Here is a 14,623-nt window from a genome sequence, read left to right on the forward strand (position 1 = left end):
CAGCCCCAGCATAATTCAAGAGGATAGAACAGTATGTCCAGGCTTAGAAGGAGGGATAAGATACTGTTTACAAGTTTTACCTATCCTCCCTGTGGTGCTGATGGGGAACTGAGAGACAAGGAACATGCCATTAGTTCTAGACTAGGGAAAAGTGTGCAAGGTTACCCTGCAACCCAGATGAATGTTGTGTGAGTGACATGGGAGTATCTCCAGACACAAGCAGGCCAGCCAATGAGGTGAGGAAAAAAAAAAGTTTCCTCCAAAGATATTAACTTGTATCCACTAAAGGACCAGAAAACTCCCTTCCTTACGAAACAATGAAGTTATCTATGTCAAAACTTTGGAGAAAGTTTTATTAGAAAAATTAGATCTGCTTTTGAAAAATGATGGCCCCTCTGTCCCACTCTGTTTGCCTGTCTTAAATTTTATGTCAGTAAATATATTATGCTTTTCCATGCCTTACTTAATCCACTAATCCAAAAATTCCTTGTGGATATGTAACGCATTTCAATATTACACATACAAGAATACTTAAAGATGCTCAGTAAATATTTTCCAAATGAACATTAGAAATTGTTACCAACCTTCAATCTTTAACCTGTGCATTATATACTAATATCACACTCTAATTAGTAATAGAACCAAAGGAAATTTAACAACTACTGAACATGCCCTGTAGACTACTACTCCCATGTCATTTTCACATATTATTTCATTTTATCCTCACAAAAATCCAACAATGTACATAGTATTGCTACTTAAATAAAACTGATTCCTTACTACAAGTAGGTGGGCTCAAAACAGTTTGACAAATAATTGCTTAATATCTAATGTCTTGGAGAGCAAATAACTAGTACAAACAGTGAAATATAGGCACATGTCTTCATACTGACATGTCCTCTTACAGTGATCACTTACAGTGATATGAAGTGTTGATGTAAATTTGAAGATATCTGCAGTGCTATGTTTACTACAGCATTATTAAAATAGCCACATTTTGGAAGCAACATAATGTCCATTGATAAATGAATGGATAAAGAAGATTCACTGTGGTGCATGTACAATGGAATATTACTCAGCTATTAACACAGAAAGATATCTTGCCATTTGTGACAACATGGATGGATCTAGAGATTATTATGCTAAGTGAATTAAGTCATAGAAAGACAAAATACTTTATGATTTCACTTGTATGTACAATCTATAAAACAAAACAAACACAAACACAGAAACAAACAGAATCATTAATATAGAAAACCAGCTGGTGGTTTCCAAAGGGTGGAAAATTGGGGGAATGGGTAAAATAGGTGAAGGTGATTAACACAAATTTCCAGTTATAAAATAAATAAGTCACAGGGATGAAAAGGATAGCATAGGAAATATAGTCAATAATATGGTAATAGTGTTGTATGATGGCAAATAATAACTATACTTATCATGGTGAACAGAGAGTAATGCATAGTGTCAAATCACTATATTGTATGCCTGAAACTAATATAACATTGTATGTCAATTATATTTTAATTTAAAATGCTACAAACAAAAAAGTGGTGTATATGAATATTTTTCAACCATAAAAAAGGAAATCTTGTCGTTTAAAGCACCATGGATGGACCCAGAGTACATACTAAGTAAAATGAGTCAGACAGAGAAAGATAAACACTGTATCATCTCACCTGTATGTGGAATCTAAAAAAGCAGAACTCATGGAAGCAGTAGATTGATGGTTGCCAGGGACTGGACAGCAAGGAAACGAGGAGGTGTGTGTCTATGGGGACAAAGTCCCAGTTATAAAACTTACTTATAAGTTCTGCAGATCTAATGTACAGCATGGTAACTATAGTTAATAATACTGTATTATGTACTTTAAATTTGCTATAAGAATAAATCTTAAATTTTCTAACCACACTCAAAAAAGTTTATTTCAGGTGGCAGACATATTAACTAACCTATTGTGACAATTATTTCACTATATATATATATATATATATATATATATATATATATATGTATATATATATATATATAATCATCATGCTGTATACTTTAAGATTATACATGTTATATGTCAGTTATTTCTCAGTAAAGCTGGAAAAAAATGTTGATGTAGAGAATTTGTCATAGTGACTGGCATATTATAAGCAACCAAAATTGCCACATACATTTTAACATGTTCTTCATTCTCTATTTGTTTAATTTTGACTCTTCAAACTTAAGCCAGAGATGTCCTAGGCTCTCATCTCTTCCTGTGCACATTTCACCACTAGAATACCTGGATTTTAGGTAGCATCAAAGCCTGGTCTGGAATATAGTCACAAACCTCTTTCTTGCCACTTTCTGGCTCTATGGATGAATGGTATATCTAAGGAAAATTGGTGAGGAGGGAAGCCAAGGCTGAGTGAAATGATGAAAGACCTAGGGAAGGAAAGCTAATTTGCAGCTAATTTCTAAAATATTGGCTAGAGATTTGTTCAGCTTCATGGGGACAATAGAGGGATTCAGGCATCACCAAGTCATTCTTCAGGGAAGATTAGAGATTCTTTGGAGTGTTTTTTTTTTTCTATATTGCTGAAATAATAAAAATTAACTGAATGGGCCAGTATTTGTCCGTTGACATTTGGTTCACAAAGAGAAATGACATATAATCATAGCAAATAATAATAATAATAATAATAATAATAATAATAATAATAAAACAAAGTTGTGGAAGGGAACCATCCACATCAGATACTAGTAGCAGAATGAGCAAGAGAACAGGCAAGTTTCCAACTTGCCTACCCACCACTTAATATTGTTATCCAGAGGAATATGGAAACTGTTAATATCAAGAACAGCCATGGAAGAAAAGGAAAGAAAAAAAAGGATAATGACCCACTGAAGCATGAGTGGCGCAAGGCAACACATTTCATGGAGGCTTGCTGTGTGAGAATGTTCAATCCACTGAACATCTTTCCCTCTCCTACCATTTCTTCCCCTGCCTGCATACTCATCCATATTCTTTAAGGATCCTGAAAGTACTGTACTGGGTGAGTGTTCAAGGTCAGAATTGCACGTAGAGTGGAAATCTACTTAGCATGGTCTTTCTGGGGTCCAGCTCCTCTCATACTCCAGAGCAAACTGGTCTGCTCTTTTTGTGCCCAAATTTCTCCTATATGAATTTTTTTACTCTATTTTAGGAATTTTCCTATGATAACACTGTTGTCAAAGCTAACACAATCTGTGCATCTTTACCAGGAAACTTTCCACAGAGCCCTGGGAGGAACTTGAATGCATTTCCAGGCTGGGAGTAAAGAGCCAGCAGAGCATTGGAGAGACAGCTTTGATGACATTGTTTTTCATTTCACAGAGGACGACTCATGTTTCTCTCCTTAAATATACACTGCAAGTCACGAGAGATGGCAGCTGTCTAATTACACCTGATAAAGCCTCCTTAAAAATGAGGCTTGGGAAAACACATCATGTAGATTGTGGAGCTGCTCAATTTTACCTGGAACCCAGAGGGAGCTATGTACTGTTTGGGAGGGACAGAGTGAGGGACCTTGGGGAGACATGGCAAAATTACTGCCACCATCAAGTTGTTGGTGTGAAATAAAAGAACATGCACAATTCATATTTAATGCAAACAAGATAACTATACTTTATAAAACATGCAAAAGGATAACCTCATCTACCATTTTTTAAAAAGCCACTGATGAAGGCTTTGATAATATACCAAATCCCTTCTTAAATTAAAAAGATTTAATGGGAACGCTTTATTTTCTCCAACAGGCTTCTGCTGGCAGGAGAACCTGGGAAACTGAAAGAAGGATGTAATCATTATGTCTTAGGCTTTGGGACAGCTCAAATTGCCTCCTCCCATTTCTCCCTTCAATTCCACAGAGAGGTAATGTTCACATCAATTTTAGATAAAGGACCAAACAAACGTGTAGATGCACATGGTTCTTAATAAAAGTACCGAGGAATAAAGAAAACTTGGCCTCATAAATGCTCTCTTCTTTGTTGTTTTTTGTTTTATCCACTCTTATTTTATTGTTTCTATACTGTCCACCAACTCTGTGATAGCTTATGGCCCAACCTGCTGTTACTTCAATGATATAGTAAAAAAGTAGAACACAGAATCTCTTAATTGGTGTGCTGGAGAATCCTTACATAGTAAGAGACTCTTGCACACTGAAGTGGCTTCTCCATTTCTAATAAAAGAAAATGCAGAGCGTGGAGCTCTCAGCAACTCTAGCCTGGGAGAACTCACTCCTGAGGGATGCTGAGACTGTTGAGCTTAGCAGTTCAGAGCATCTCTCTGAGAAACAAAGAAGAGCCATAAACAGTGATTTATAATCTTAGTCATGTATTTCCTTCATATTACTTATTTGTTGGCTAAATGGTAACCCATATGAAAGTAAATCCAAACCTAGTTGGAGTCATACTTTGTGACAATGTTGGAGCCTGGATTAACTTCTTTGGTCTCCTCTAGCTCATCTAACTCTCAAGCTAAATGTCCTAATATACAGCTCAAACTTCATGTTCTAGAATGTTATACTTATCCCTCTCATCTTTAGTGGTTGTTATTTCTTCTAAATTCCAATAGTAGCTGTCATATTTATCAGTTGATGTTATCACTCAATTTTGTTTTCTTCTTGTTGCCTGTACAGCTAGTTATTCTTTAAGGCAATGGTTGTTACTTTGATTTCTTGTAATTGCTCCCCAAATCTGATCTACAGATTGTTATCCTGCAATCATTATCCCACAAAAAGCAGCTCAGGAAAATTTTTTTCAAAGCTGAAATCCAAAGCTGAAGATGGACACTGTGCCAGTCCCTGTGGTGTTCTGTACAAAAGTCTTTAGGTAGAAGTTTTCTGGAGTGAGGACAAATAGTGACCTCCAGCCATGGGGTAGCATTGTACTATACAGCACCCGAAGATCCCAGGCTAGCCTTTTTCACACTGTGCTCCATAGAATTCTACTTTCATGGAATATAATTGGTAATACATACATAAAAGGTTTCTGAGATCAAATTAGTTTGGAAAAAGTGAGGTTAAACAAAGTTTAACAGTTATTTTACTGCAGAGCTTGGCAGAATGTTTAATAGGTAAAATGCATGATGAAATTCCAAGAGGGGAAAATTATAGGCAGAGTTCCCAAAAGTATTCCACTGGGGAGTACTTTTTAAATGAACTTCATATGAAGCTAGAAATATAATCTGGAATACTCAACTCTAGATTCACATTGATCCTTAAAAAGATGATATGTCTAATGTTCAGAGTCCCGTTAACATTTATGGCATTCATTTACTAATTAGTATTCAAAGTTACTTAACAGTCATTGATATTTTGACATTTTAAAGTTTTTTGGATTTTTTTTTTTTTACAATTTTTGGAATCAGTTTGAAATGGAACTAGTTATGGACATATACTTAGCATCTTACCTAGAAGTTATATGAGCAAGTAATTCTGGCAGAGGGTTCACTGTACCATGGAAAGATCTTAGAGGTTATCTATATAAAACTCTGACCGCCCCCCATGCCCCCCACCATGAAAGTATGAAGTGTTCATGGTTTTCAACCTAGGTCAGTGTTTAAACATCAATGTTTTAGGCTATGTATAATAAAAATATTTTTAATATAAAAAGAACCCCTCACATCTCCATAACTTATTTAATTTTCCAAGGTTCATTTCATGCTAAGAATGTGCTAGAGCCTGCCTCTAATGCCTTTTTTATTGCTGCTTCTTATTTGTCTATACATGCCACTAACTTTGGCAATCCCAGTAGGAACTTCCCACCTCCTTTAAGAGAAGGTGACTGAGAGAATGATATACCTATTTAAAGACAAGTCAAAGGCTGCATTTTTTCAAGATTCTGAAAACATGAGAATTCAATAAAACTTATTCACACATAAGAAAAGAACAATCATAGAATTCACAGCTTAATAAGAAAGACTAGAATAGATGTAGGTAAGTATCCTTAAAATTTGCATGTGTAATTACAGAGCTATGCAGGACAGAGCAAGAGCATTTATGCAGGAGGTAGGGAAAGGAGTGGAAAAAGGGCAACTGAAGTCAGGGAAGGCTCCCTGGAGTAGGTGACACCTGAACTGAAAATGAATAGAAGTTACTGCAGCAAAGAATGAGAGAGGGAGACTTCCAGGTAGAGTGACAGTAGGTGGCACTGTGCTAGCAGTTTTCATTATATCAAGCTACTGCAAAGTATTAGTATCATTAAGTAATATTACTTTTGTAATATTGTTCATAGTATAAATGCATCCTTTAAAATATATTTTGGTGACAGATTTTTTTTAGTGTATCATACCCCTCCCTGAACAAAACTATAAGGTTTTATTAGTGTAGCTCATAACTTCTTTTCTTTTGAATCCCTCAGAGTATAGGCACAGGACTTGAGTATTTGAAGATGTCCAATAAAAACTAAAATTGCTCAAAATGAAGGTAACTAGTTAAGCATTGTGTGTCCCAAGAGCCAAATATAGGGACCTGAGCACTAGGGCCCTCATCTCCTTGTAGCATTGGAAAGTTCACCCCCTTTGCTGTGTGAACATAACCTGACTTGGACCTGCTCTAGATCACCAGATGCTATGGGAGTTGGCTTCCCAGTGTATGTGATTCCCAGCAACCTGGGAGAAAGAGTCATGCTAGCAGTATTTTCCTGGCACCAAGAGAAAAAAAACAAAGTGACCATTTCAATGAACATCCAAATGCAGGAAGTTTGGATAAAATGAAACCTTTGATCTGCAAAGCACTATTTCATATTCTTTCTCCAATCTTAAGAACACTTCAACCTTTCCATTACCAGGTTTCAATCCACTGGGTTGTAATTGCTTATTTATTTGTCTGCCTCTTACATTAGACTCTAAGCTCAGCAAAGGCAGGGAATGATTTGATCATGACTACCATCTACTCATCAGCATCATGCATGATACCTGGCTCTTAATAGGCAAGAAATAATAAAAGTGTAAAAAAACCCAAAATGCTAACAATGTGGCAGGCCTTTGATTAAGCAAGCCCATCGTAATGTACCTTCTCTCATACATAGAAAAGAAGTTATCCAAAGTCTGAACAGTTACTAAAGAGCTACAGGATTAGACTCTCTTGGTACAAATTTAAATACAAACAATGAGACCAAACAACAAAGACCTTTTAATCATCATATAGACAGCTCTAGAAACAAGGGAATGAGTTCACCAAATGGGAAATGGGGTCAATAGTTTTCATCATCCAAAGAAATATTTTTTCCATACTTAAATGAGGGTCAGCAAGGATTTAAACTTTTTTTTTTTCCTTCTGGCTCATTTGTTAATTCTGAATGGCATTCATTGGCATGAACTTAAAAAGTTAATTACATCCTAATGCCTTGTCATAAACACTAAAATCACAGGCCAAACATGATCTTTTGAGGTCTTCCAGGTGCAATGTGTTTACTTTTTTATCATGGGATTTAATCTTATTATCTAAAATTGGGAAACTGAGATTGTGGTAGGGAGGGAAAGTCAATGATGCATACACAAGAATCAGCCAGAGGTAGAGTAGGGGTGCTGGGCCTGGCTATGGTTTCTTCTAATGGATGAAAGAGCTGTTCATTTCTCATATGTCCCAGCCTCACAACTCCTCAGAGAGGACAATGATTGTATGTGCTGAAACACAGATACCTTAAGTTATAAAACCTGGGAAGATGGTACTGAGAGCTACATGTAGGATGCTTTTAGAAAACTTCCTTACTACAATCACTCATGAAAGGGAGAGGAAAGAAGTGGGATTGGGCAGAAGGAAAAAAACAATCTACAATGCAAGATCACTGATAGCCTTGGCTGGCCCCCTGGAGAGTTGTGGAGCTCAAATGGCACTATAATGGTCCCCTGTTTGGATGAAGTGGCCAATGAAGGATGAAGTGACCAATGAATGATGAAGGACTTTTATGTTCATACACTGATCAGATATTGGATGTTGGACACCATCAGAAGGAATGAAAACCTTGGATAGGTTGGCTGTCTGCAGCTGAGGCATTCCCTGAGTGGTCTAAAAATTGATATAGATTTCCCAAAGGGCACACATATCCTCTTGCAAAACTTAAGGGAGAACCACGACCCCTTATAACTGGAGACAACTGGACATCCCTGGGGAAGTAGCAGTGCAGGTAAAGAGAGAATGCAGGTCCTCTGAGTGTCCTTTGCAGACACTGGATCAAAAAGAGACAATCTGATTCAGGTTAGGGTAGGACTTGAAGAGGAATAATGGTAAAAATAGTAATTGTTCTTATTTGCCTATATTAAAAATTTTTTATGTTTTATTTTATGTTTGAGAAAGAGAGAGCATGAGCAGGGGAGGGGCAGAGAGACTGAGACAGAATCTGAAGCAGGCTCCAGGCTCTGAGCTGTCAGCACAGAGCCTGACACAGGGCTTAAACTCACAAGCAGTAAGATATGACCTGAGCAGAAGTCGGATGCTTAACCCACTAAGCCATCCAGGCACCCCAATTATTTGCCTATATTTTAAAACACATTTAGTATACTGTCACAACCACTGCTGCATGTCACCTTGATGTCAATACTGTGCAGTAGATAGGAAAGGGAACATCATCTCTAATACACAAATGAGGAAATTGGGTATAAGAAGGAAAAGTGGCTTTCCTGTGGTGATTTAGTGTAGTTCAGAGCTGGAGTAACAGCCAAGACTTTCAGATTTAAAAGCCCATCAAGACTCCTTACTCTCTTCTTAGTTTTAATATAATGAAATGACTCACTCAGAGATTCCCATCACAGCCAATGGTTTAGTACAGTTGGGTGCAGAGAGGTGCAATTCTTGGGGGAAGTGTCTTGGCTGCTGGCCCCTAAAATTCACATAGCTCAAATTTTCCAACTCTTCCTCTATTTCACTCCTATAGACCACGGTCAATCTATTCTATCCCAACTGGTAATTTTATCATACACTGAAAGGATTTTTTTTATGTTTTTATTTTATTTTATTTTTATTTTTGAGACAGAGAGAGACAGAGCATGAGCAGGGGAGGGGCAGAGAGAGAGGGAGACACAGAATCTGAAGCAGGGTCCAGGCTCTGAGCTGTCAGCACAGAAGCTGATGTGAGGCTCGAACTCACAGGCTGTGAGATCATGACCTGAGCAGAAGTCAGATGCTTAACCGACTGAGCCACCCAGGCGCCCCAACACTGAAAGGATTTTTTAAGCAATTTCTAAATTTACAGCATCACTTCAAAACTGGTAGTTGAGATATGTGGATTCTGTGGCACGACTATGGGCAAAGTGCCTTCTATATTTGGAGTTTAGTTTTCTGATTCATAAAATAATTTGTTGGGCTAGATGATCTTCCAGATTGAATTGTGGTCTGTGAATGCAGAACTTGCTTGTTAGGCTCTAAAGCAACTCTGTGAGGTTGTGAATAATGTTCCACAGGTAGTATGCATAACAGTTTCTTTTTTTTCTTGCTGTGATCCTCTGGGTCCTAGCCTCATGTTGCTACTAAAATCAGAGCATCTCTTCTATTAATTCGAACAATTAGAAACTTGTATGCATACTTTAACTTTCCTTTTTATTGGTGCCTTCAATTTTCTTTCAAAAATGCAAAAAGCAAGTTGAAAGAGTGCATTATAGGAAGTTACTTGAAATGTTGGCTCCCTTGAGTATTCATAAATCTTCATTCTTCAAGGTTGCCTGGGACCAGAGTAATCAGACTTAGGAACCTACTCATTTAGAATATAAATTATGGATGCTGCTTTAAGGAGAACTGCTGAGATCATCTAGCCAACAAATTATTTTATAAATAAGGAAACTGAGCTCCAAATTTAGGAAGTATGCACTTTGTGTAAGTCTTTATCCACTGAAAAAAAATAATGTGAGGGCAATTTTGAAATCATGCCCCGAAAATTTAATTCACTTTTAATTACCATCCATGCAATAATTATGGAAGAGGGAAGTGATGACACTCATTATAAAGACTCTACTGTTTTGCTCTATATCTCTATATCCTCCAAGCAATTAGTTAGGTCCTAAGCTGGCCAGAGCATCTGAGAGGGAGAGAAACAAGTATATTACTTACCAAAAGTTCTGGGACTTTCCAAGCTATTGTGCCTTCATTTTCTTCCTCCAGGAGGCAGGAACTAGAAAAACCTAGACCAGTGCTGAAGCCCTGGATAAGAGGTCAGTCAACCGGTCTGTCCTCCTTGGGCACAGATGATAACAATAAAAAATGCTACCTTTCTGGAAGTGGAGACTAAAAGATGTATGCTTTTCTCTTCTTGGTAAGTTCTTCTATGACTTCAAACTTAACATGTCCCCAGAAGTTCTTATCTTTTTAATTAAGCCCAGGAAGAGCCCAAGATGTTTGACTTCTTGTCCCTATATATAAGCAAATATACCAATACCCTTTCTTCCCATCTCCAACATTCAATTAGTCATCAAGAGAAGCTCTGAGAAGTTAATTTCCATTAAAATAATAATGAATCCAAAAAGTTCCATGTGTTACTCCTCCTCCAGTATTTGTTCCCAGTAGTAAAGAACCTAGGAGGCTAATTCTTTAAACCAAAGGTTTGGTTTCTAAAACTGGACTTTCATCACTGTGACAAAGCAGGGAAAAACATATTTTGCCTGGACGAGGTCCACAGTGATTCTGTAATTGTCCTGTCTAGGTGCAATTGCACCTACATCATCTGGGCATAAGGCCATGCCTCATGGAGAGTTTTTAGAAAATGCGATGTACTTTCCTAATTTCAGCTTTTTTTACTATTTTTTGTATTAAAAACACAAAGTTCCTCTAGTCAACATTGATATAAATCTACAAAAAAAAGCTGTTAATTCAGTCATTATATGCAACCTGGCCAGCCTTTTTACCTTGAGATAATTTGTCTCTGCCTTGAAACCATGGGGTTCAGTGTTTTTCTTTTCATTTCCAGTTTCCCTGAAGATATTTATATGTGAAACAAACAAGAGCAAAAATATACTTGAGTTCTTATTTGCACAAAATACTCACAAAATTAGGGCAAAACCCAACAACAAGGCATTCTCTGCCTCCCCCGCCTAACTGTCCATCAAGACACAAAACTTCGAGCTGAGCAATTGAGTCTTACATTTATATCTACATGACATTTAGGAAAATTGAAGACTGGAAGATACACATACAAGTAAAACCAGTGATTAGAGACAATGAGATTCAGTCTGAAGAAAAACAGTCATATTATTAAAGAGACACTGACAAGTCCTTCAGACCCCAAATATAGACTACACCAAAAAGCTAACAGTTTTAGAATTCATCACAAATGTAAGCGTGGGTTTCTTTTAACATCAATAAAAACATGTTTTCCCTGTAATTGTGCATTATGTCAGAAACATTTGGAACTCACATATTTGAAATATAATTTTAAAATTCTCCCAAGTATCATTTTTTTTAGAGGCAGGAGAGGAGAGCCATAGAGAGCACAGATTTTGGAGGCAGACAAACAGTGAGAATTCAACTATCACTAGCTATAAGACCTTGGCATGTATTTAATTTCTCTGAGTCAAAGAATCTACTTCCTTGAACAGGGGGGCTCTTTATATTTACCACACATGGTTGTTGTGAGGATTAAATAAAGTATCTCATGCCATTACCTAAATGATATATGTCCTCAATAAATACAAGCTACTATAATTATTATTGCTTCAATTAAATAGCTATTTTATGGTTATACTATGTTAAGAATTGAGCCCAAAAGAGTTTCAATTCTGGGAAGTAGGGGTGCAGTGGAGGTTGACATGGGGTGGAAAAGTTTGAGAAATGTATAATGTCAGACATAGTTCTAAAATTAGGTAAATTCTATGGGCAGGCATGATAAATAAAGCTGTGATAAGCAAGAAAAGACACCCTGGAGAATTGACAACTCAAGGAGGAATGATTCCACTAAACTAGAGACAGGTCTTCAGGCTGCTCAGAAGAGCAACATGTCAGATACAGAAACAAGGAAACTTGAGTGGACACCTTGTCAGCAGGTGTACAGACCACAGAACATAGCTTTGTGATTTCTCAGGAGAACAGTGATTGACTAACTTGTGTGGATTCTGACAGACAAACAGGTTAGAAGTAAGATAACTGCATTGAATTGAAGAAGTCAATACATGCATAATTCAAGACAAGGCATAAAATAAACAAAATCAAGATTCATTTTGTTTTAAAATATGTATAGAAGATAAGCATTGTGTAGGGGAATAAGGATTGTGAAATACATGTAAGAAAAGATTCATGGAGGCCTAAATATTCCATGAGATAATATCACTTAAATGAAGGTGACACTAGGTCCAAGGTGGTGGTATAGCATGACCCTGAACTCACCTCCTCCCATGGACACGTTGAATCTACACCTCCATATTAAGAAACCCTTCCTGAAGAAGAAATGAGGGTTAACAAATTATACAGATAGCACATAAAGAATGGTAGGAGAGATGGAAACACAGAAATGATAGAAAGCCCACCCCTGACATTAGCAATCCATAGTAGGAAGGGATATCATTGAGAGGTCCATGCAGATTCACCTATCATGGGACACAGTGAGAAAAAAAGTGGCTTAAAAGCACTAGAGTGTAAATAAAGGAAATTTATTTGCTAATCCTAGAGTTTCCACCAAATGGGTGGGAGAACTGTAGGAACTCTCTCCAGGTTCAGAGGAGCAGTGAGTACCACTTTCTATATTATTTTCGACCTTGATTACACAAATGATATAAGGGTATCAGGTACTCTAGCCTGCCTGCTAGGGTCAACCCAGTATCTCCTGGGCTGCTGGCCTATACCAGCTCTAGTCTTACCACCAAGGCATCCTGATGTGGTGTGCCCCAGGACACCCCAAGCCTGTGTTCAACCCAATCATTTTGCTAAGGCAGTCCCATTGTGGCACACTCTAGTGCTCGCTCCAGCTCTAGCCATCATGCCAAGGTGGCCCTGGTGAGGAACTCCCTGCAATATTCTCAACCCACTCCTCATACAGGCCAGCTGTCCTTCTAAGATGGTCCTGGTGTAGCACACCCCAAGATTCCCCCCCCCACACACACACACCCATGCCCAATCCAGCTATTCTGCCAAGGCACATCTGGAACCACCCCAGGCCTGCACCCACTCCAGCCACTCAATCAAGGAAGCTCTAGCATAGAATTTCCTAGGAGTCTAAACAGCATCTGTTTCATCTCCAGCTACCCACCAAGGTGGCCTTGATGTGGCATGCCCCTAGACTCTTTAGGACACATCCAACCCAGCTCCAGCCAGCTGCCAAAGCCATTACACACAGTCTACACAAGGGATACTACTACAAAAGACCACTCCTTCAAGAGTGGTATAGGTAGCTGTCCCACTTAATTGATAGAAACAAACACAGAAATGTAAACAAAATGAGGAGACAGAGGAATATATTCCAAATTAAAGAACAAGCTAAAATCCCAGGAAAAAACAAAACAACAGCAGCAACAACAAAACTAAATGAAACAAAGATAAGTAATTAACATGATACTGAGTTCGAAGTAATGGTCATAAGATACTCACCAAACTTGGTAAAAGAATGGAGGAACACAGAATTTCAACAAGAGTTCGAAAATATAATAAATAACCAATGAGAGCTGAAGAATACAATAATTGAAATGGAAAACATACTAGAGGTAATCAACAACAGAATACATGATACCGAAGAATAGATCAGCTATCTGGAAGACAAGATAGTGGGAATCATGGAATCAGAACAGCAAAAAGAAAAAATACTTTTAAAAATATGAGTATATTTTAAGGGACCTATATGGTAACATCAAGCACACTACCATTTGCAGTAAAAGGGTCTCAGAAGGAGAAGAAAGGGAGAGAGTGGCAGATAACTTATTTAAATAAATAATATCTGAAAACTTGCCTAACCTGTAGAAAGAAACAGACACTGAGGTCCAGATGCACAGTAAATTCCAAACAATCCCAAAGACATATTGTAAATAAAATGACAAAAGTTAAAGATAAAGGTCCCTGCCTGGCTTAATTAGTAAAGCATGTGACTCTTGATTTCAGGATCATGAGTTCAAGCCCCATATCAGGTGTGGAGCCTACCTAATTAAAAATAAAAGTAAAAATTAAAATTAAAAAGTAATAATACATCATATGGTTATTGTGAGTCTGCATTAAAAAAAAAAGTTAAGAAGAATCTCAAAGGCAGCAAGAGAAAAACAAATAGTCACATACAAGGGAAACTCCATAAGAATACCAGCTGATTTTACAGAGTGGCAGAATATATTTAAAGTGCTGAAATGGAAAAAATATTAATAAAGTAATAATTCTCTGCCTGGAAAGGTTATCATTCATAAATGAATGCAAGATAAAGAGCTCCCCATATAAGCAAAAACTTAAGGAGCTCATAACCACTAAATTGACCTTATAAGAAATGTTGAAGGGCCTTCTTTAAGTGGAAAAGAAAATAGTGTAACTAGAAATAAGAAAACACATTAAAGAAAAAAAGTCACATGCTGGAGGTAAATATATAAAGGTATAGATCACAACTTAAAAATTTAGTATAAATGTTAAAAGGCAAAAATAATAACTATAACTAAATAAGTCATTAAGGAATACGTAAAATGAAAAGATAAAATATAACATCAAAAACAAAACATGGGGGG

Source organism: Panthera pardus, unplaced genomic scaffold (genome assembly GCF_024362965.1).
Source record: "Panthera pardus isolate Hobbes unplaced genomic scaffold, ASM2436296v1 HiC_scaffold_15, whole genome shotgun sequence".
Taxonomy (NCBI): domain Eukaryota; kingdom Metazoa; phylum Chordata; class Mammalia; order Carnivora; family Felidae; genus Panthera; species Panthera pardus.